The sequence below is a fragment of the Phyllobates terribilis genome, unplaced genomic scaffold, assembly GCF_046119375.1.
Source record: "Phyllobates terribilis strain yellow unplaced genomic scaffold, ASM4611937v1 Scaffold_5__5_contigs__length_657084704, whole genome shotgun sequence".
Taxonomy (NCBI): Eukaryota; Metazoa; Chordata; class Amphibia; order Anura; family Dendrobatidae; genus Phyllobates; species Phyllobates terribilis.
Genome location: NW_027362765.1, coordinates 533,802,506 through 533,827,427, shown reverse-complemented (window position 1 = coordinate 533,827,427; position 24,922 = coordinate 533,802,506).

The following is a 24,922-nucleotide window of genomic DNA, read 5'->3' as shown; positions in this document are numbered from 1 at the left end:
GTTTGGCTGCTACCATGCGCCCTGGTAAAACCATCTCCCCCACCCTCACATGCCTGCCGCCTTGGTGCTGCCGACCGTCTGGACCTTGCAGATGTTAGCCCTTCCGCATACAACTCCTCCTCCTCTACTTCCTCCACCTCCTCTTGTGCCACCACCTGACTCCGAATTCTGTTTAACATGTGCTCCAGCATGTAAATCACCGGAATAGTCATGCTGATAATGGCATCGTCAGCACTAAACATCTTCGTCGCCATTTCAAAACTGTGCAGAAGGGTGCATAGGTCCCTGATCTGAGACCACTCCTCCAGCGTGATTTGCCCCACGTCTGGATCTCGTTGGCCCAGGCTATACGTCAGAACGTATTGCACCAGGGCTTGTCGGTGCTGCCACAGTCGCTGCAACATGTGCAGAGTTGAATTCCACCGGGTAGGCACATCGCATTTTAGCCGGTGAAGTGGCAGGCCCAACGACTTCTGTAGAGATGTAAGTCGCTGAGCTGCGGGATGCGAACAGCGGAAGTGAGCACACAGCGACCGTGCCCTCTGCAGAAGGCCATCTAGTCTGGGATAGTGGGCTAAAAATTGCTGGACAACCAGGTTCAACACGTGAGCCATACAAGGCACGTGTGTGACATTGCCCCGGCGAAGGGCCGCACCCAGGTTTGCAGCATTGTCGCACACGGCCTTCCCTGGTTTCAGGTCCAGTGGAGACAACCATTCATGAAATTGGTTCTCCAGAGCTGACCACAACTCCTCAGCTGTGTGACTCACATTTCCCAGACATTTCAAAGTAAAAACCGCCTGATGACGTTGAGCCCTACTGCCAGCATAGTAAGGAGGTGTGCAGGATCCCTTCTGCGCAGTTAGAAAGCTTGTGGCATGACCAGACAGGCTTTGGGTGCAGGTGGAAGACCGAGAGGAGGTTGAGGAGGCAGAAGCAGTGGAGGAACTTTGACATAAAGAGGATTGACGCACAACTCGTGGGGACGGCAAGACTTGGACAGCAGCCCCTTGTCCTGCTGTCACCATAGTTACCCAGTGCCCAGTCAGCGACATGTAACGCCCCTGTCCATGCCTACTTGTCCAAGTGTCTGTGGTGAAATGCACCCTGTCACACACAGAGTTTCTCAAAGAAGCGGTGATGTTGTGTGCGACATGCTGGTGGAGCGCAGGCACACCTTTCTTTGAGAAGTAGTGCCGACTGGGCATCTGGTACTGGGGCACTGCGACGGACATAAGGTCTCGAAAATCCTCTGTGTCCACCAGGCGGAAAGGCAGCATTTCTGTAGCCAAGAGCTTGCAGATGGTGAAATTCAACCTCTTAGCTTTCTCATGGCTAGGAGGAAATGGTCTTTTACTTGTCCACAACTTGTGGTGAGAGGCAGAGTTGTGTTTGAGGATGCAGTTGTTGACGTGCTTCCAGTACTACGTCTCTGTCCAGGAAGGCGCAACCTGACCTCGTCGTCACTAGCATCTTCCTCCACCTCCTCTGCTGACCTCATCTCTTGGCTGACTGTGGGTTGACAGTAAGTGGGATCTCCAACCTCATCATCATCACCCTGTGCGTTATCACACCCGTCGTCCTCAGAGCCAACCTGTTCCTGCCCTGACAAAAAACTAAAGTTGTCGCTCCAATCAGGTATTTGAGTCTCATCATCGTCTTCCTCATTGTCTCCACCAACAGGAGTTACAGTTTGGGAATGAGGGTCTACATTATGGTCAGAACCTTCTGCGTCTGGTCCTGGATCCGACTCATAAAGATTCTGGGCATCAGTGCAGATCATTTCCTCGTCTGGATTCACAGAAGCGCTGGAGTCGACCTCTGATTCCCAGGCTATAGTATGAGTAAACAGCTCTGCAGACTCAACCATCTGTTCTACCTCATACTCAGACGGGCAGCTGGAGATTTGGGAGCTGTGAGGAAGCAAGTGCGATTGGGGTGACACCTTTGAGGACTGGAGTATTTGTGATGTTGAAGTTGATGTGGAGGAGAGCCCACTTAAAGGATCACTTGATATCCGTTGAAGCACCTGCTGTTTTTGTGCCTCATCTGGAATTTGTAGCGATTGGCGTGGCCGTAAGAAAGGGATCTTATCACATTGTCCGCTAAAAGAAGTAGACATTTTAGTTTGGCTGGAAGATGGTCTTTCTTCTGCAGATGTTACTGTTGCTTTAACACCTACCCCACGGACACAACCTTTTTTCCCCTTCCCAACACGCCTATTCCCCTTTCCACCAGCAGCAGGCCTTTTTCCACTCATTTTGGTGGTTAACTAATTCACAACTCTGGAGTTGTTTGCACAAAAAAACAATGGATGGGAACCGAGCAGAGCTGAGTGGCCAAACTGTGGTATTAGGCCAAAACTATTGGCTGGGTTAGATGCAGAAAAAAATTATATTCAATTTGCAACCTGATGGAGGTCAGTATAGATGGACTAATAGAACAAGTCCCACACACAGCTAGAAGTCCAAATATTTTTTCAGAGGTAGATGCAGAAAAAAATATATTCAGTTTGCAACCTGATGGAGGTCAGTATAGATGGACTAATAGAGAAAGTCCCACACACTGCTAGAAGGCCAAATATTTTTTCAGAGCTAGATGCAGACAAAAAATTATTTTGAATTTGCAACCTGATGGAGGTCAGTATAGGTGGACTAATAGAACAAGTCCCACACACTGCTAGAAGGCCAAATATTTTTTCAGAGCTAGATGCAGAAAAAAATTATATTCAGTTTGCAACCTGATGGAGGTCAGTATAGATGGACTAATAGAGAAAGTCCCATACACTGCTAGAAGGCCAAATATTTTTTCAGAGCTAGATGCAGAAAAAAATTATATTCAGTTTGCAGCCTGATGGAGGTCAGTATAGATGGACTAATAGAGAAAGTCCCACACACTGCTAGAAGGCCAAATATTTTTTCAGAGCTAGATGCATAAAAAAATTATATTCAGTTTGCAACCTGATGGAGGTCTGTATAGATGGATTAATAGAACAAGTCCCACACACAGCTAGAAGCCCAATATTTTTTCAGAGGTAGATGCAGAAAAAAATATATTCAGTTTGCAACCTGATGGAGGTCAGTATAGATGGACTAATACAACAAGTCCCACACACAGCTAGAAGCCCAATATTTTTTCAGAGCTAGATGCAGAAAAAAATTATATTCAATTTGCAACCTGATGGAGGTCAGTATAGATGGAGTAATAGAACAAGTCCCACACACAGCTAGAAGCCCAAATATTTTTTCAGAGGTAGATGCAGAAAAAAATTATATTCAGTTTGCAACCTGATGGAGGTCTGTATAGATGGATTAATAGAACAAGTCCCACACACAGCTACAAGCCCAATATTTTTTCTGAGGTAGATGCAGAAAAAAATATATTCAGTTTGCAACCTGATGGAGGTCAGTATAGATGGACTAATAGAGAAAGTCCCACACTGCTAGAAGGCCAAATATTTTTTCAGAGCTAGATGCAGAAAAAAATTATATTCAATTTGCAACCTGATGGAGGTCAGTATAGATGGACTAATAGAATGATGCTATGCCCAAAAGATTTTACTTCACTAGGTGCAGTAAAAAAATTGGTATTCTATACACAGGTGGTATATCTTGCAACACAGATAGGCTACTCCACTGACTAACACACTCTGCAATAGGCCAAAAAGGATTAGCTTTGCTAGATTCAGCCAAATGCTGTGAAAAAAACTTGCACAGCACTGGCACAGACCTGCCTGGCAAAAACTGATAGGAACTGATGTAACCTAGTCCTGAAAAGGACTCCAATTACAATTAGTCTTTACTCCCACAACCTATCTATTTAAGAGCACAGACCTGCCTGATAAAAGTCGTAGGAAATGCTGTAACCTAGTCCTTAAAAGGACTGCAATCACAACTATTCCCTACTCCCAAGCTATCTGTAGATTTGTGCGAAAATTGGCTTGAAATTAACAAGGTATGGCGCACACAGCAACAGCGGTGCCATCTAACACGCAGCTGCAGCAGTGAGAAAATGGTGGCGACGGGGAAAATGGCTTGGTCTTATAGGGCAAGGACATGTGACATACACTGCCAATGACACATGCCCTTGCTTGTGTGAAAAAAAGCACTTCGCTCCGTGTGTGCGCTGCTGATAGGCTGACAGATTGCACCTCCCCACTGTAAATGCGGGAAAGAGAAAAAAAAATGGAGATCTTCATTATTCCTGCAGAGATCCATCCCCTGCCCCTCCCCCCACCCCGCTGTACACTCAAACTGCGTATTAACATTAATTTTCATCATTACTGAGAAAAAATCCAGTTATGATTTTGGTGCACGAACAGTTATCGAACATAACCTCGAACAGCCGAATTTTTCTCAAATCGTTCGTGTTCGCCGAACGGCTCGAACACCGCCCAAAACAGCTCGAATTTGAGATTGGCGAACAGTTCGAGTAGAACAACGCTCATCTCTAATGATGAGACCAAAATTCAACTTTTTGGCCATAGCCATAAACGTTACATTTGGAGAGAGGTCAACAAGGCCTGTGATGAAAGGAATACCAGTCCTACAGTAAAGCACGGAGGTGAATCGCTGATGTTTTGGGAATGTGTGAGCTACAAAGGCACAGGAAACTTGGTGAAAGTTGAAGGAAAGATGAATGCAGCACGTTATCAGCAAATTCTAGAGGCAAATTTGCACTCATCAGCCCGGAAGCTGCGCATGGGACGTACTTGGTCGTTCCAACATGAGAACAATCCAAAATACAAGGCCAAGTCGACCTGTCATTGGCTACAGCAGAACAAAGTGAAGGTTCTGGAGTGGCCATCTAAATCTCCTGACCTCAACATCATTGAGCCACTCTGGGGAGATCTCAAGCGCGCAGTTCATGCTAGACAGCCCCGGGAATTTACAGGAACTGGAGGCTTTTTGTCAAGAAGAATGGGCAACTTTACCATCTGAGAAAATAGTAGAACCTCATCCACAACTGCCTCAAAAGCCTTCAAGCTGTCATTGATGTTAGAGGGGGCAATACATGGTATTAAGAACTGGGGTATGTGAACTTTTGATCAGGGTCATTTGGATGTTTTTGTTTGTCATTAAGATTTAAAAAGAGAAAACACAGTAGTTTGACAATAAATGGCTTCACCCAACCAATAACCATGTGTGGAGAAAAAGTTTTTTGTTATCATTCATATTCTCTGAAACAAGACCAAGAAAGGAAAAATTCTGCCGGGGTATGTAAACTTTTGAGCACAACTGTAATTTCACACACAACCCCAAAAATGGACCAAATAAAATTGTTGGAAACCTCAACTTAATATTTGGTTGTACACCCTTTGGAATAAATAACTTCAATCAATCGCTCTCAAGTGGAATTTTGAACCACTCTTCTCTTCTTTTGCAAACAACTCCAGGTCTCTCATATTTGAAGGTTGCCTTCTCCCAACAGCAATTGTAAGATCTCTCCACTTGCGTTCAAGGGGATTTAGGTCCAGACTCCTTACTGGCCACTTCAAGAAGCACCCAGAAATGGATGGAAACAAAGCACTAGAAAGTTCTGAAGTATGTTTGGGGTCATTTTCCTGCTGGAAAACCCATGACCTGAGATGCAAACCCTGCTTTCTGATACTGGGCACTACATTGTGACCCAAAATCCATTGGTAATCTTCAGATTTCATGATGCCTTGCATACAGTCAAGGCACCCAGTGCAAGAGGCAGCAAAATAACCCAAAAACATCTTTGAACCTCCACCATATTTGCCTGTAGGTACTGTGTTCTTTTCTTTGTAGGCTTCATTCAGTTTTCGGTAAATAGAATGATGTGCTTTACTAAAAAGCTCTATCTTGGTCTCATCTGTCCAAAAGACGGTTTCCTAGAAGAATTTTGGATTTTTACTCACATCACGTACATTTTGGCAAACTGCAGTCTAGGTTTTTTATGTCTCTGTGTCAGCAGTGGGTCCTCCTCTCATGCTATAGCGTTTCATTTCATTAAAATGTTGACGGATAGTTTTCACTGACACTGATGCACCCTGAGCCTGCAGGACATCTTGCATTTCTTTGGAACTTGATTGGGGCTACTTATCCACCATCTGGACTATTCTGCATTGCAGTCCATGTCCAGGGAGATTAGCTACAGTGCCATGAGTTGTAAACTTCTTGATTATATTGCGCAACATGGACAAAGCAACATCAGTATCTCAGGAGATGGACTTGTAACCTTAAGATTGTTAATATTGTTCACAATTTTGGTTCTCAAGTCCTCAGACAGTTCTCTTCTCTTTTTGTTCTCCATGCTTAGTGTGGCACACACAGATAATGCAAAGATTGAGTCAACTTCTCCCCTTTTTATTTGGTTTCAGGTGTGATTTTCATATTGCCCACACCTGTTACTTGCCACAGGTGAGTTTGAACGAGCATCTCATGCTTGAAATAGAGTTGTTTACTCTCAATTTTGGAATGGTTCCAACAATTTTGTCTGGCCCATTTTTGGGGTTTTGTGTGAAATTAGCTTTTTTTCCTTTTTTTGTGTTCTAATACACACAAAGGAAATAAACGTGTATAATAAAACATGTGTAATTGAAATAGTTTTCTGAGAGAAACACTTCATTTTATGGAAAAATTTCAAGGCTGCCAACACTTTCAGCCATGACTGTATTGTCTATTTGGATTAGACAATATGACAGGCTGCTGGTAAAAAGTCATTATATTAGCGGCAGAGTCCTAGATAAGTCAGTAGAGGTGCACACACACATTTGGCTAATAATCATCACAATTTTGGCAGGACTGGTCATTCCTCCATTGTGCATTATATGTTCACCCAATGTCTGGAAAAATGCTATAGGATGTTTTGAATTTTAGTACTCTTTTTTTCTCAAAGCCCTGGGAGTTGGGGTCTGAAGAACTAGCTGTGGACAGACAAATTATGAAGTTGTAGGGCTACTCTTTGGGAAATAAGGTGGAAAAAGATGATAGTTCTTATCTGAATGTATAAGATTAGACAAATACAGCTGGAGTTTAGTTGGTGGTCACTACTTTTATTTTGTTGATTAGGTTATCTTTCCATCATTCAATACTGGAATGCCTTTTTTTTTATTGTTGTGAACATTTTTCCTGAAGTGCTGTCCCTTTATGGTTTAATCAAGGTTAAGTTTCTTTGAGCAATAATCTAACTAATGTGATGTCTCCCTTATTGAAATAGTTTGGCCCAAGACTGAAAGGTTAGACTTGTTTGGGGAGATCATGCAGGTCTTGGTGTGCTCAGTAAACATGAAAAGCTTCCTTCTCGGTGCAGCTGCCTTCTGCATGAAAAGTCCCAGTGCTCACCCAAGAGAAAACTGGATTTTATTTGAACTGAATGGGCGCCACCAATACAGATGACATTTTCATTGCCGTCTAACAAGGGGAGAAACCCAATTACATCACAAAGGGGGCTCACTAATAGACTATTTTCTGTGTGTGAGGTGGTGTTGAGCTGAACGCTTTCTTAATAATTGGATGCAAATAGCACATTGCAGAAGTAATCCATCAGAGGCACAAAACAGAAAGAAAAAGAAACTTCACTTTGCCTTTGTCACGGTTTCAAAATAAAAGATCAAAATGCTAATGATTTGTGAGGCTAGGAGAGATACAACCATATGGTAGGAGTTCAAATAAGCATAGAAGCTAACCAACTTGAATTTTCTCAATAACTTTGGGAACACTATAACATAAATATGATTGATAGAGATAAAACACAGCTATACCTGCTTAAAGTTTAGTAAATGCGGGTACAGATGTGTAGAAACTACAGTTTTGGATAAAAATTGACCTTTGCAAAAAAGATTGTTAGTTCTGCAACAAATAAACACGTGTGTGTCATAGTCCATGATTCACGGTCCAGCCACGCGTGTCCCAACCCGAACTCAACAGCCTCATAGACATACAAGATGTTGTTAATTTCAGCTGAAGAGACCTATAGCCAGTCCGAGTATGGACCTTGAAACACAAATGTGTGAATTCGCCCTAATTTTAATAAGGTGCAAAATATAAGTTCTAGGTCGACACTTATGGCAACAGCTTTGTCTCCTAGTGAAGAATGGATAGGAAAGTTCTGATACTTTTCTCTTATGGGACCTATTGTTTCAAGAGTACCTATTACCTGTCTGCTCTAATGATGTTATCGGTAACTGCTTAGTAAATGATGCAGAAGTGCTGGTTAGTTTTCAGTGCGAGGAGCCGTGGAAGATTGTGGGATCATGACCAAAATTGCCGCTAGGCACTGGAAGTCATCTGATGTGGCTGCAACGTCACAGAGGAATAGAAGATGCAGGAGACAGTAGACAATAAGCGCTCCGTGATGGAGCTGAAGATATAAGGGACTTTTGTAAAAGTAAGTATGAGGCTGCGTGCCCACGTAGCGTTTTTCAAGCGTATATGCTGCGGAATTTCCGCAGCGTAAACGCTTGTTAAACGCTAGGTAATCCGCCCCCATGGTCCCCAAGGGGATTCCGCAAGTTCTATGCACATGCTGCGGATTTTTCTGCAGCGTTTATGCTGCGCTCAAAAGTCCGCAGCATGTTCATTAATTTTGCGGAAGCGCGGCGTAATCGCTGCCATTGACTTGCATTGAGACGCACATAATCTGTGTCAGTACATTTGTACTCACGGATTATATGCGTTTCAATGTGCGGATGGTACCCAATTCTGGAGGAGAGGAGACTCTCATCCAGACCTGGGTACCATTGTACCTGTAAAAAAAAGAATAAAATAAAAAATAAAGTTTATATTCACCTTCTGACGGCCCCCGGTCTCCTTCCATGTGCTTGCGGGCAGAACTGTAGGATCTGCGGGGACGTCACAGTCATGTGACCACAGGCCCTTCAGTGCAGTGTCTCGTGATCAGCTGGCAGACAGGAGTGAGCGCAGCTACACACGCCGGGCCATCAGAGGGTAAGTATAGGTTTATTTTTTAACATTCTTACGGTCACACTATATAAATCCATGCAGTATGTACAATCTGCATGCGTTTTTTTCTGCCAGGGAGATGCAGAAATGCTGCAGAAATTTTCTGCTTCATTTCTGCATCGTGGGCACATAGCCTAAGGGCACAGTTAGGGAAAGGGATGGGGGTGTCAGTATACAAAAGGAGAGACCTTGTGAGGGCAGTACACAGAAGGCGGGATAGTGTCAAAGAACAGTATGGAGAGAGGCAGAATGGCGGGGCACTGAAAAAAAGGACAGTGTGGAATAATAATCTTTTTATTTTATATAGTGCCAATATATTCCATAGCGCTTTACAATTAAGACAATTTACAGACATTATGGGCACTGTCCCCATTGGGGCTCACAATCTACATGGAAGCCATAGTTCATAAAGGGGGTTGGTGTGGTGGCCATATTTCATAAAAGAGGACTTTGTGGTGGGTGTAATTCATGAGGGAGGATGGAATGGTGACTATTTCATAATGTGGGGCTGTTTGGCAGTTATAGATCATAAGAGAGGACTGTGTGATGGTCATAGTACATAAAGAAGGATGGGTTGGAAGCAATATTTTATAGGAGAGGATAGTATGGAGAGGGGGCATTGTGGGGGGCACTGAAGGGGATAGTCTGTAAGCCATGGTTCATAAAGGGGGATGGTATTGCAGTTATTGTTCATAAGGAAGCATAGTGTGGTGGCTATAGTTCATTGAGGGGATGGTGTTGTTACCATAGTTAATATAGGGGAATGGTGTGGTTACAATTCATAAGGGGATTGGTGTGATGGTCATAGTTCATAAGGAGGACTGTGTGGTGGGTATAATTTGTAAGGGGGACTGTGTGGTGGGTATAATTCATGAGGGGGGACAGAGTTGTGAGTATAATTGATAAGGAGGGGGTGGTATGGCAATTATAGTTCATAAAGAATGCCAGTGTAATGGTTAGTACATTAGAAGTGATTGTGTGGAAGCAATGTTTTGTAGAAGAGGATAGTATGGAGAGGGGGAAGCGTGGGAGGGGGGACTGAAGAAGGTGACAATGTGAAAGCTATACTTCATAAAGGGGAATAGTGTGGCCGTTATTGTCCATAAGGAAGGAAGGTGTGGTAGCCAAAGTACATTGAGGGGATTGTGTGGTGATAATTCATAATGCGGAAATGATGTGGTTAGTATAATTCATGAGGGGGACAGAGTGGAGAGGATAATTCATAAAGGGGGCGGTGTTGTAGTAGGAATATGTTGGTGCTGTACATAAAATCATTTTTATTAGTTCATAGCGAGGATGGTGCCATGGTTATATTTCATAAGGAGAGACAGAATGTTGGTCATAGCACAGAAGGGGGGATGGTGTAGAAGCAATATTTTATAGGAGAGTATAGCGTGGACACCATGTATCATAAGAGAGATAGTATGGGGGTCATTTTTTGTGTGCACAAAGCATAGTGAGGTCCTATTATTTATTCACAATGTAATGCTGATTTAGGGTACAGGATGGGCAGATATGTTTAGAGTATACTCATACACTGTGTTCCAAATTATTATGCAAATAATATTTTCTCAGATTTTCCCAAATTACCTATATGAATTAATAATAATAATAATAATCTTTATTTATATAGCGCCAACATATTCCGCAGCGCTTAACAATTCACAGGTTCATGTACAACAGTCATAAGTAACATAGCTAAAGATAATACAATAATTACAGCAAAAATAATGACGACCCTGCTCCTAAGAGCTTACAATCTACAATGAGGTGGGGGTGACACAAAGTACAATGGCTTATTTACAAGGATGGTCCAGCCATCTTGAGGGGATGAGGGATAGATAGAGGCTGCATGAGCTTATCACCAGCCAGTATCTAGTGCTTTTTGGTTGGGTGGAGACTTATGTTTGGAGAAATAAGGAATGGGCTATGAGAATATAAAAGGACTTTGATTAGGGAACGTGATAGGCCACCCTAAACAGATGTGTTTTTAGGGAGCGCCTAAAACTGTGTAAATTGTGGTTTATCCTAATTTCTTGGGGTAGAGCATGCCAAAGAATAGGTGCAGCTCGGGAGAAGTCTTGAAGCCGGGAGTGGGAGGTACGGATTAGTGCGGATGTTAGTCGAAAGTTGCTTGCAGAGCGTAGAAAACGGGTAGGCCGATAGACAGAGATGAGGGAAGAGATGTAGGGGGGTGCCACACTGTGGAGAGCTTTGTGGGTGAGAACAAGCAATTTAAATCGGATCCTATAATTCATGGGCAGCCAGTGCAATGACTGGCACAGAGCGGAAGCGTCTGAGTAACGATTAGCCAGATAGATGACCCTGGCTGCAGCATTAAGGATGGACTGGAGGGGGGAAAGTCAAGTGAGGGGGAGGCCAATTAAGAGAGAGTTACAGTAGTCAAGGCGGGAGTGGATCAGGGCAACAGTGAGGGTTTTTGTTGTTTCCAAGGTGAGAAAGGGGCGGATTCTAGAGATGTTCTTCAGGTGCAAGCGACAAAAGCGGGCAAGAGATTGTATGTGGAGGGTGAAGGAGAGATTGGTGTCAAACACAACGCCCAAGCAACGCGCCTGCTTGCTCGGCCTTATTGTGGTGCCACACACTGAGAGAGAGATGTCAGATTTAGAGAGGTGAGTGGACGGCGGGAACAGAAGAAGTTCAGTTTTTGAGAGGTTGAGTTTCAGATAGAGAGCGGACATGATTTTAGAAACTGCGGCCAGACAGTCACTGGTGTTCTGTAGTACAGCGGGGGTAAGGTCAGGGGATGAGGTGTATAGTTGTGTGTCATCAGCATAAAGATGATACTGCAAACCAAATTTGCTGATTGTCTGTCCAATTGGGGCTGTGTAGAGAGAGAAGAGAAGAGGGCCAAGGACTGAACCCTGAGGAACCCCAATAGTGAGAGGAAGAGGGGAAGAAGTGGAGCCAGCGAACGATACACTGAAAGAGCGGTCAGATAGGTAGGAGGAGAACCAGGAGAGAGCAGTGTCCTTTATGCCGATTGAGTGAAGCATAGAGAGTAGGAGGTGGTGGTCAACGGTGTCAAAGGCTGCAGAGAGGTCAAGAAGAATGAGCAAAGAGTGGTCACCATTGTGTTTTGCTGTCAGAAGGTCATTGGTTACTTTGATGAGTGCAGTTTCTGTAGAATGTAGAGGGCGGAAGCCGGACTGTGATGGGTCTAGAAGAGAGTGAGTGGAGAGGTAGCTGGTAAGGCGGGAGTAGACCAGGCGCTCCAAGAGTTTAGAGATGAAGGGAAGATTGGAGACTGGTCTGTAGTTGTTTGTGCAGGAAGGGTCAAGAGAGGGCTTTTTTAATAATGGAGTGATGATGGAGTGTTTGAAGGAGGAGGGGAAGATACCCGAAGAGAGGGAGAGGTTGAAGATTTTAGTTAGGTGAGTAGTGACGACTGAAGAAAGAGGCTGGAGTAGATGTGAGGGGATGGGGTCAGTGGTGCATGTGGTGGGATGAGAAGAAGAGAGGAGCCTGGAGACTTCGTCTTCTGTGACTGGGTCAAATGTGGAGAGGGATCCAGAGGGGATGTGCGGGGGGGTGGGAGTCACGGCACTTTGTGGCTGGGAGCTGATTTCCTGACGGATGGTGTCTATTTTCTCTGTGAAGTAGGAGGCCAGGTCTTCAGCACAAATGTCCGTCGTTGGGGCCTGCGCTTTAGGACTGAGGAGGGAGTGAAAGGTATCGAAGAGTTTTTTGGGGTTGTTGGATAGTGAGGAGATCAGGGTGGTGAAGTAGGTCTGTTTGGCGAGGTGAAGGGCAGAGTTATATGTTTTTAACATAAATTTGTAGTGGATAAAGTTTTCTGGTGTCCGAGTTTTCCTCCATAGCCGTTCGGCACTTCTAGAGCATCGCTGGAGAAATCGGGTTTGCGGTGTGAGCCAGGGCTGTTTTACTCTGTGTTTAGAGGTTCTGAGGGTGAGGGGCGCTAATTGGTCCAGCATGCTTCTGAGAGTGTCATTGTAGTGGTTTACAGCCAGATTAGGACAGGAAGAAGAGGAGATTGGGGACAGTGATGAGTGAAGGGAGTCTGTGAGTGTATGAGGGTTAATGGTTTGTAGATTTCTGAATGTGTGATAGGTAGGAGTGTGCTGGGGCGGGCGAGGATTTGTGAGCGTGAAGGAGAGAATGTTATGATCAGAGAGGGGAAGAGCGGAGTTATTTAGGTGGGGGATTGAACTAAGCCGGACAAAGACCAGATCAAGGATGTTTCCATCTTTGTGTGTCTCAGAGGTTGAAAGCTGTGAGAGGCCGAGAGAAGTGGTTAAAGATAGAAGCTGGGATGCGGATGAGGAGGTGGGGCTGTTTATGGGGATGTTGAAGTCTCCCAGGATAAGGGTTGGTAAATCTGAGGACATGAAGTGTGGCAGCCAGGCAGAAAAATGGTCAAGGAACTGGGTAGGTGAGCCTGGGGGACGGTATACGACCGCTACTCTGAGGGAGAGGGGATGGAAGAGCCTGATGGTGTGTACCTCAAAAGAAGGGAATGACAGTGATGGTACTGGCGGGATGACCTGCAAGGTGCATTGTGGGGACAGGAGTAAGCCGACTCCACCACCAAGTCTGTTCGCAGGTCTCGGGGAATGGGAAAAATGCAAGCCGCCATGAGAAATAGCAGCAGGGGAGACAGTGTCAGAGTCCTGGATCCAGGTTTCAGTGAGGGCCAGCAGATTGAGAGAGTTGGACAGAAAGTAATTGTGCAGGAAAGGAAGCTTGTTGCATACAGACCGTGGATTCCACAGTGCGCAGTTGAAGGAGGGAGATGAAGGAGTACAGCTGATGTTAATTAGGTTAGCAGGGTTTCGATGTGAGGTGGGGGAGAGGTTGAGGTTGGTGAAGGGTGGTCCGGGGTTAGGAGAGATGTCCCCTGAAATGAGTAGTAGCAGTAAAAAGAGAAAGAGCAGATAGTTTTTGGATTTGTGACATGGTTTCTTGTGCAGTACCTTTGGATGGGACAGAGTGAGATTTTTCAGGAAATTCAAAAGAGCATGGGAGCTGTACATGGGAGAGGGAAGGAGTGAGGGGCAGATATGGATGTGTGGTGCTGGAGGGGGGATCGGGCGGTGAGTGTGTATGAAAAAAGCACATAGAAATAAGGACACAGGAATAAAATACATAGATAGCAAAGAGTACAAAGTGTGGGTTACCTGACTCCTGCCCTGAATGACTGCCATTGAAATGACTGTCAGAGACACTTGTCGAATAGGACACTTTGCTGAATAAGGACACGTGCATGCACCCCACACCACGTGCACCCCTTACAATGCATCTAGATTTATAGGAAGTCATTGCAGTCATTGTAATTTTCCAAGCAAATAACTATTAGAGTACAATTGAAAGGTTTTTGTACAAACTGCCTATGATAACAGTATATTTAAAAAAAAATAAAAAACTCAAAATGCATGTTCCAAATTATTATGCACAGCAGAGTTTTCAACCTTTTCATTTTAATAAAGAACAAAAAAAATGGTCATTTTTGAGATTATAAGCATTAGCAGGTTATTAGAAACTGGAATCAAACAGTTTTCAAATCAAAACTTTATTCTAGGTGATTTTACATTTGCACATAGGACCGCTTGTTCGAAAGGAGCTTCTGAACTCTCTCGTCCATTGAATTTGTCAGGTTTTGGATGGTTTCTGCTTTAATTGTTTTGCATGAGGATAGAATACCCTCCCAGAGCTGTTGCTTAGATGTGAACTGCCTCCCGCCATCATAGACACTCCTTTTGATGATGCTCCAGAGGTACTCAATGGGGTTGAGGTCCGGGGAGCATGGGTGCCACACCATAAGTTTGTTCCCTTTTATGCCCATAGCAGCCAGAGATGCAGATGTGTTATGTGCAGCATGAGACGGGGCATTATCATGCATGAAATGATCTCGATGGTCCAGATGGATGGAGTGGAGGATGGCTGGTTGATGAACACCCCATGCAAACACGGCTACGGCGCTAACAAGGAGGAGGTGGAGTAATGTTTTGGGCTGGAATCATGGGGAGAGAGATTGTCGGCACTTTTAGGATCCCGGAAGGGGTAAAGATGAACTCCATAATGTATGTGGAGTTTCTCAAACAGCACTTCCTGCCATGGTTCAAGAAGAAGAACCGTGCATTCCGCAGCAAGATCATTTTCATGCATGATAATGCCCCGTCTCATGCTGCACATAACACATCTGCATCTCTGGCTGCTATGGGCATAAAAGGGGACAAACTTATGGTGTGGCACCCATGCTCCCCTGACCTCAACCCCATTGAGAACCTCTGGAGCATCATCAAAAGGAGTGTCTATGATGGCGGGAGGCAGTTCACATCTAAGCAACAGCTCTGGGAGGGTATTCTGTCCTCATGCAAAACAATTGAAGCAGAAACCATCCAAAACCTGACAAATTCAATGGACGAGAGAGTTCAGAAGCTACTTTCGAACAAGGGATCCTATGTGCAAATGTAATATCACCTAGAATAAAGTTTTGAGTTGAAAACTGTTTGATTTCAGTTTCTAATAACCTGCTAATGCTTATAATTTCAAAAATGACCATTTTTTTGTTCTTTATTAAAATGAAAAGGTTGCATAATAATTTGGAACATGGATTTTGAGTGCAGTTTGAGTTTTTTATTTTTTTAAAAATATACTGTTATCATAGGCAGTTTGTACAAAAACCTTTCAATTGTACTCTAATAGTTATTTGACTGGAAAATTACAATGACTGCAATTCATATAGGTAATTTGGGAAAATCTGAGAAAATATTATTTGCATAATAATTTGGAACACAGTGTAGAGTATAATGCAGCCCCCATAAAGTACATATAGTATGGAGCCCTATAGTCCTCCAGTATTATGGCCACCACATACTCACTGATTTAAAAAAATAAATAAATACAATACTCACCTCTCCCCATTCTGCCGCTGCTCAGATCTCTGCAGAAGGTCTACTCAGCAGCTCCACTGCCCGGCACAGCGTGGCGCGCAAAGAAGTGACGTCATCGTGCCCTGTCACCATCACCACGACTGTATAGGGGTCACAGTGGCTTGAGGGCCTTACAGTTTGAATCTCCGGGTGAGTGTTACCTGTGATGTTATCAGGTTAGGGGGATGTGTCGTGTGTGAGATGGGATTACCTATATACCTTCAGGGTTCCATTAGCATTGAGCAGCTTACTGTGAAATGGTGTTTCCCACAACACATGTTCCCACACCCACCATTAATATTTATATGGAGTTATACATATTTGTATATTTTCTGGCCCATCACCCGTGTGTCCCTATTATGCCTGGCACCTTGCACTTTATATCTCCCATCTTGTGATGTGATTTTTTGTATACTTCGTTATGTAACCTTCATTGAATAAAATAATGTTTTTTATGCCGCTATACTCATGTTTTCTCCTTTGTCAATATGTTTATTGTTTGAGTAGGCAACAACCGGTCCATGGTCTGGCACTCACGGCCAGGTACCATGGTCTGCTTAGCATTATAAGGTGGGCCACTGTTTGTTCATAGTCTTCGATAAAGTATAATGCACCCCCCCATATAGTACACAGTATAATGCATTCCCCATAGTCCTTGATATGATACAGCCCCCATATAGTACATACAGTATAATACACAGCCTACAGTCCTTGATAGACTATAATACAGCTCCCATATAGTATAACTCGCTATTGAACCTGTTCTATGCCCGGTTGGCGAGCAGTTTTATTGGTACATTTTCGTCCCCATTTTTTTTATACAGTGTCTTCAATAAAATGATGCCGGAGATTGGAGTATGTGCACGAGCTGACTCCAGCACCATTTTATGGAAGTAATGTACTACAACGTCAACATAGTAGTGTGCACGTGCCGGCCATGGGGATAATGGCGATGGGCGGTGCATGCTCACTGATATTTTGACATTGTAATACATTACTTCAATAAAATGGCGCCGGAGTCAGCGCGTGCGCATACTGTGCTATCCGGTGCCATTTTATTGAAGTATTGTCCTACAAAATTAAAGGGATCCTGTCATCAGAAATAAAACTATTAACCTGCAGATATGTGGTCAATCTGCAGGTTAACATCGTTATTATGCTGTCCAGTGCAAACACACAGCCGAATGCAGCGGGAAGAAAATTAAATTTCCTGTTATATGCTCCCCCATCCTGGAATATGCTCCCTCATCCTGGTCCCCCATCCTGGAATGTGCTCCCCCATCCTGGTATATACTCGCTCATCCTGGTATATGCTCCCCCATGCTGGTTCTCCATCCTGGTATAAGCTCCCACATCCTGGTTCCACATCCTGGTATATGCTCCCCCATCCTGGTATATGCTTCCACATCCTGGTCCGCCATCCTGGTATATGTTCCTCCATCCTGATTCCCCATCCTGCCTGCACTGCTGTTGTTCCATCCATCCATACCAAAAAAAACGCACTCCTACTCACCTTTTCCCTACTCCCCTGCAGCGCGTCGTCTGCGTTATTTCAATAAAATGGCCCCAGAATTAGCGTGTGTGCATACCGCGCTATCTGGCGCCATCTTGTTGGAAACACTGTGTGCAAATATGTCTTCAACAAAATAACGCCGGAGATAGTGCTATGCGCAGGCACTGACTCCGGCGCCACACTCCTCCTCCAGCCTCGCTGGAGATTGGCGGCGGTATGTTCTAATGGCGCCGGAGATATCGGTATGCGGTCAGCGCCAACACATACCATTTCCGGCGCCACACTACTCTATCCTCTTCCTCCTTCCTGTCATCTCTAAACGCTGGATGTGTTCTTCTGATCCGGCCACACTGCGCATGCATAGTCTATAGGGGCTTAGGACAGAAGGACACATCCCTGGTTATACACTGCTCAAAAAAATAAAGGGAACACTCAAATAACACATCCTAGATCTGAATGAATGAAATATTTTCATAGAATACTTTGTTCTGTACAAAATTGAATGTGCTGACAACAAAATCACACAAAAATCATCAATGGAATTCAAATTTATTAACCAATGGAGGCCTGGATTTGGAGTCACCCCCAAAATGAAAGTGGAAAAACACACTACAGGCTGATCCAACTTTGATGTAATGTACTTAAAACAAGTCAAAATGAGGCTCAGTATTGTGTGTGGCCTCCACGTGCCTGTATGACCTCCCTACAACGCCTGGCATGCTCCTGATGAGGTTGCGAATGGTCTCCTGTGGGATCTCCTCCCGGACCTGGACTACAGCATGAGCCAACTCCGGGACAGTCTGTGGTGCAACGTGACGTTGGTGGATGGAGCGAGACATGATGTCCCAAATGTGCTCAATCGGATTCAGGTCTGTGGAACGGGCGGGCCATTCCATAGCTTCAATACCTTCATCTTGCAGGAACTGCTGACACACTCCAGCCACATGAGGTCTGGCATTGTCCTGCATTAGGAGGAACCCAGAGCCAACTGCACCAGCATATGGTCTCATAATGGGTTTGAGGATCTCATCTCGGTACCTAATGGCAGTCAGGCTACCTCTGGCGAGCACATGGAGGGCTGTGCGGCCCTCCAAAGAAATGCCACCCCACTGCCAAACCGGTCATGCTGAAGGATGTTGCAGGCAGCAGATCGCTCTCCACGGCGTCTCCAGATTCTGTCACGTCTGTCACATGTGCTCAGTGTGAACCTGCTTTCATCTGTGAAGAGCACAGGGCGCCAGTGGCGACTTTGCCAATCCTGGTGTTTTGTGGCAAATGCCAAGCGTCCTGCACAGTGTTGGGCTGTGAGCACAACCCCCATCTGTGGACATCGGGCCCTCATATCACCCTCATGGAGTCGGTTTCTAACCGTTTGTGCAGACACATGCACATTTGTGGCCTGCTGTAGGTAATTTTGCAGGGCTTTGGCAGTGTTCCTCCTATTTCTCCTTGCACAAAGGCGAAGGTAGCGGTCCTGCTGCTAGGTTGTTGCCCTCCTACCGCCCCCTCCACGTCTCCTGGTGTTCTGGCCTGTCTCCTGATAGCGCCTCCAGCCTCTGGACACTACACTGACAGACACAGCAAACCTTCTTGCCACAGCTCGCATTGATGTGCCATCCTGGATGAGCTGAGCTGCACTATCTGAGCAACTTCTGTGGGTTGTAGAGTCCGTCTCATGCTACCACGAGTGTGAAAGCACAACCAACATTCAAAAGTGACCAAAACATCAGCCAGAAAGCATTGGTACTGAGATGTGGTCTGTGGTCCCCACCTGCAGAAACACTCCTTTATTGAGTATGTCTTGATAATTGCCAATAATTTCCATCTATTGTCTATTCCATTTGAACAACAGCATGTGAAATTGATTGTCAATCAGTGTTGCTTCCTAAGTGGACAGTTTGATTTCACTGAAGTTTGATTTACTTGAAGTTATATTCTGTTGTATAAGTGTTCCCTTTATTTTTTTGAGCAGTGTATTATACAGTCATGGCCAAAAGTATTGAGAATGAGACAAATAGTAATTTTTCCAAAGTTTACTGCTTCATTTTTTGTAATGGCAATTTGCATATACTCCTGAATGTCAAAGAGTGATCAGCTTAACAGCAATTACTGTGCTTGCAAAGTCAATATTTGCCCAGAAAATGAACTTTAACCCCCAAAACACATTTCAACATCATTGCAGTCCTGCCTTAAAAGGAGCAGCTAACATCGTTTTAGTGATTGATCCATTAACACAGGTGTGGGTGTTGATGAGGACAGGGCTGGCGATCAATCAGTCATGATTAAGTAAGAATGACATCACTGGACACTTCAAAAGGAGGCTGGTTCTTGTTATCATTGTTTCTCTTCAGTTAACCATGGTTATCTCTAAAGAAACACGTGCAGCCATCATTGCACTGCACAAAAATGGCCTAACAGGGAAGTGTATCGCAGCTACAAAGATTGCACCTCAGTCAACAATCTATCGCATCATCAAGAACTTCAAGGAGAGAGTTTCCATTGTTGTCAAAAAGGCTCCAGGGCGCCCAAGAAAGACCAGCAAGCGCCAGGACCGTATCTTAAAACTGTTTCAGCTGCGGGATCGGACTACCAGCAGTGCCGATCTTGCTCAGGAATGGCAGCAGGCTGGTGTGAGTGCTTCTGCACGCACTGTGAGGCGGAGACTCTTTGAGCAAGGGCTGGTTTCAAGGAGGGCAGCAAAGAAGCCACTTCTCTCCAGAAAAAACATCAGGGACCGACTGATATTCTGCAAAAGGTACAGGGAGTGGACTGCTGAGGACTGGGGCAAAGTCATTTTCTCTGATGAATCCCCTTTTCGATTGTTTGGGACATCTGGAAAACAACTTATTCGGAGAAGAAGAGGTGAGCGCTACCACCAGTCTTGTCTCATGCCAACTGTAAAGCATCCTGAAACCATTCATGTGTGGGGTTGCTTCTCAGCCAAGGGAATCGGCTCACTCACAGTCTTGCCTAAAAACACAGCCATGAATAAAGAATGGTACCAGAATGTCCTCCAAGAGCAACTTCTCCCAACCGTCCAAGAGCAGTTTGGCGCCCAACAATGCCTTTTCCAGCATGATGGAGCACCTTGCCATAAAGCAAAGGTGATAACTAAATGGCTCATGGAACAAAACATAGAGATTTTGGGTCCATGGCCTGGAAACTCCCCAGATCTTAATCCCATTGAGAACTTGTGGTCAATCATCAAGAGATGGGTGGACAAACAAAAACCAACAAATTCTGGCAAAATGCAAGCATTGATTATGCAAGAATGGACTGCTATCAGTCAGGATTTGGTCCAAAAGTTGATTGAGAGCATGCCAGGGAGAATTACAGAAGTCTTGAAGAAGAAGGGGCAACACTGCAAATATTGACTTGCTGCATTAACTCATTCTAACTGTCAATATAACCTATTGGTACTCATAATATGATTGCAATTATATTTCTGTATGTGATATAAACATCAGACAAACACTAATAAAAACCAGAGGCCAGCAGATCATGTGAAAATATAATTTTGGTGTCATTCTCAATACTTTTGGCCATGACTGTAGATGCAGCCACCATAGACTACATATAGTATGCAACCCCATAGTCCTCCAGTATTATGGCCACCACGAACTCACTGATTTAAAAAAAAAAAAATACAGTACTCACCTCTCCCCGTCCTGCCGCTGCTCCGATCTCTGGAGCTGGTCTTTTCAGCAGCTCCACTGCCCGGCACAGCGTGGCGCGCGATGAAGTGACGTCATCGCACCCACTGCGTCAGACATCAGACGCAGAGGGGGAATGATGGGAGAGGTAGCGTCACCTGACCTCTCTCCTCCATCATTGCTTTCAACTGTATCGGCATCAATGATGCCGATACAGTTGAATGTGTGATGCGGAGGGTGGGTGGGGGTGCGGAATCGGCTCTGGCACCGGGTTCCCCTGACTCACATGCCCCATAGCGGCCGCGTGGTTTGCCGCTATTAGCGACATGCCCCTGCCTAGTTTGCCTGCCCCTGACGCCTGCCCTGCCTTTGTGTCGCAGATTTATATAGCTTACACTCAGTTGCGTAACTAGAGTCTGACGAGACCCGGTGCAATATTTGGACCAGGGTACCCTCTCCATCCTGAATAAATTATGAGGAACATGTATACCAGGATGGAGTGCGTATATTTTCGCCCTCCATCCTGGTATACATGTTCCTCATCCTGGCCCCCATGGGCGTACATAGAAGTCACGGGGCCCCATAGCAGAAGCATGATGCACTCCCTATAGTCCTCCATATAGTATAAAGCACAGGCCATAGCTCTCCCTATAGTATAATGCATCCCGTAGTCGTACATATAATATACTGCACAGTCCATAGTCCTCCATATAGTATAATGCACAGCCCATAGTCATACATTTAGTATAATGCACAGCCCATAGTCATACATGTAGTATAATGCACAGTCCATAATCATACATCTAGTATAATGCACAGTCCATAATCATACATCTAGTATAATGCACAGTCCATAGTCATCCAAGTAGTATAATGCACAGTCCATAGTCATCCATGTAGTATAATGCACAGTCCATAGTCATCCATGTAGTATAATGCACAGTCCATAGTCATCCATGTAGTATAATGCACAGTCCATAGTCGTCCATGTAGTATAATGCACAGTCCATAGTCGTCGATGTAGTATAATGCACAGTCCATAGTCATCCATGTAGTTTAATGCACAGCACATAATCATACATCTAGTATAATGCACAGTCCTTAGTCATCCATAAACTATAATGCACTGCCCATAGTCATCCATAAACTATAATGCACAGTCCATAGTCATCTATGTAGTATAATGCACAGTCCATAGACCTCCATGTAGTATAATGCACAGCCCATAGTCCTCCATATAATGTAATGCACAGCCCATAGTCCTACATGGAATAGAATGCACAGCCCATAGTCATCATGTAATATAATGCATAGCCCATAGTCATCCATATAGTATAATGCACAGACCATAGTCATAAATATAGTATAAGCAACTGCCCATAGTCATTCATAAACTATAATGCACAGCCTATAGTCATTCATGTAGCAGTATGGCCACTGATTAAAGAAAAATAAACAAATATTCACGCTCCCCCGCCAACTTTTTGACAGTTAGGGTGATCAATGAGTGGAACAGGCTGCGACGAGAGGTGGTGAGTTCTCCTTCAATGGACGTCTTCAAACAGAGGCTGGACAGACATCTGTCTGAGATGATTTAGTGAATCCTGCTTTGAGCAGGGGGTTGGACCAGATGACCCAGGAGGTCCCCTCCAACGCTACCATTTTATGGTTCTATGATTCACCCAGTGTCCTCTTGTCAAGTTGTGAAGCCGGCAAATGACGTCAGCGTGCAACGGGAGCGCATGACGTCACTGCCATGCGCCCCTGGTCATGTTTCTGCTAACATCAACGCTGGCCTCTGATTGGTTGGCAGCATGTATTGGGTCTGTGCGATGCAATACACTTCAGCTGGAAGTGCATCCAAGTTGAAATTTCTGCTGGTGTCGGCACGCTCCTGTTTACACTAATGTAGGTCACAAAATGAGGAAACCTTATAAAGAGCAACTCATTGTCCCCAGAACATCCAGCAGTCGCACAAAATTCTTGTAACATAATACTGCCTCACCTATAAGCACAGCCACTAGTTAGGCATAAAAGAGGTGAACACCATTTACCAGAGGAAGCTGCATGCAGTGGCTGTATATCCCTGACCATAGTATTACACCAGACCTGCTGTCACCCTCAGGATGCAGACAGTGGTGAATACATTGGTGGAGGACGGAGCCAACAGCTCCATCTTCCACCAGTTTATGTGGTAGCAGACACGATTACGTAATTTCATCGCGCTGCTGCTGAGACTGCACAGGAACAGGAGACAGGAGCAGAGCACCGGGGGAACGGGAGCGAGGTGAGTACGTGGTGTTGTTTTCTTTTCATGTGTATGGGATATTTGTATGTACACTACTCAAAAAAATAAAGGGAACTCTTACATTGTGTTATTTAACTCCAAGTCAATAACACTTCTGTGAAATCTACCTCTCCAGTTAAGAAGCCACACTGATTGTGAATCAATTTCTCCTGCTGTTGTACAAATGAAGCAGACAACTGGTAGAAATGATAGGCAATTAGCAAGATACCCCCAATAAAGGAGTGGTTCTGCAGGTGGTGACCACAGACCATTTCTCTGTTCTCATCCTTTTTGGCTGTTGTTTTTGTCACTTTTTCATGTTGCTATTGTTCTCACCCCTAGAGGTACAGTAGCATGAGGCGGTGTCTACAGTACAACCCACAGAAGTTGCTCAGGTAGTGCAGTTCATCCAGGATGGCACATCAGTGCGAGCTGTGGCAAGAAGGGTAGCTGTGTCTGTCAGCACAGTGTCCAGAGCATGGAGAAGATACCAGGAGATGTGGAGGGAGCCATAGGAGGGCAACAACCCAGCAACAGGACCGTTACCTCCTTCTTTGTGCAAGGAGGAACAGGAGGAGCACTGCCAGAGCCCTGCAAAATGACCTCCATCAGGCCACAAATGTGCATGTGTCTGCACAAACGGTTAGAAACCGACTCTATGAGGGTGGTATGAGGGTCCAACGTCCACAGATGGGGGTTGTGCTTACAGCCCAACACCGTGCAGGACTCTTGGCATTTGCCACAGAACACCAGGATTGGCAAAGTCGCCACTTGCACCCTGTGCTCTTCACAGATAAAAGCAGTTTCACACTGAGCACATGTGACAGACGTGACAGAGTCTGGAGACGCCGTGGAGAGCGATGTGCTGCCTGCAACATCCTTCAGCATGACCAGTTTGGCAGTGGGTCAGTAATGGTGTGGGGTAGCATTTCTTTGGAGGGCCGCACAGCCCTCCATGTGCTCGCCAGAGGTAGCCTGACTGCCATTAAGTACCGAGATGAGATCCTCAGACCCCTTGTGAGACCATATGCTGGTGCGGCTGGCCCTGGGTTCCTCCTAATGCAGGACAGTGCCAGACCTCATGTAGCTGGAGAGTGTCAGCAGTTCCTGCAAGATGAAGGCATTGAAGCTATGGATTGGCCCGCCTGTTCCCCAGACCTGAATCCGATTGAGCACATCTGGGACATCATGTCTCGCTCCATCCACCAATGTCACGTTGCACCACAGACTGTCCAGGAGTTGGCGGATGCTTTAGTCCAGGTCGGGGAGGAGATCCCACAGGAGACCATCCGCAACCTCATCAGGAGCATGCCCAAGCATTGTAGGGAGGTCATACAGTCACGTGGAGGCCACACACAATACTGAGCCTCATTTTGACTTGTTTTAAGGACATTACATCAAAGTTGGATCAGCCTGTAGTGTGTTTTTCCACTTTAATTTTGGGGGTGACTCCAAATCCAGGCCTCCATTGGTTAATAAATTTGATTTCCATTGATAATTTTTGTGTGATTTTGTTGTCAGCACATTCAACTTTGTACAGAACAAAGTATTCAATGACAATATTTCATTCATTCAGATCTAGGATGTGTTATTTCAGTGTTCCCTTTATTTTTTGAGCAGTGTATATT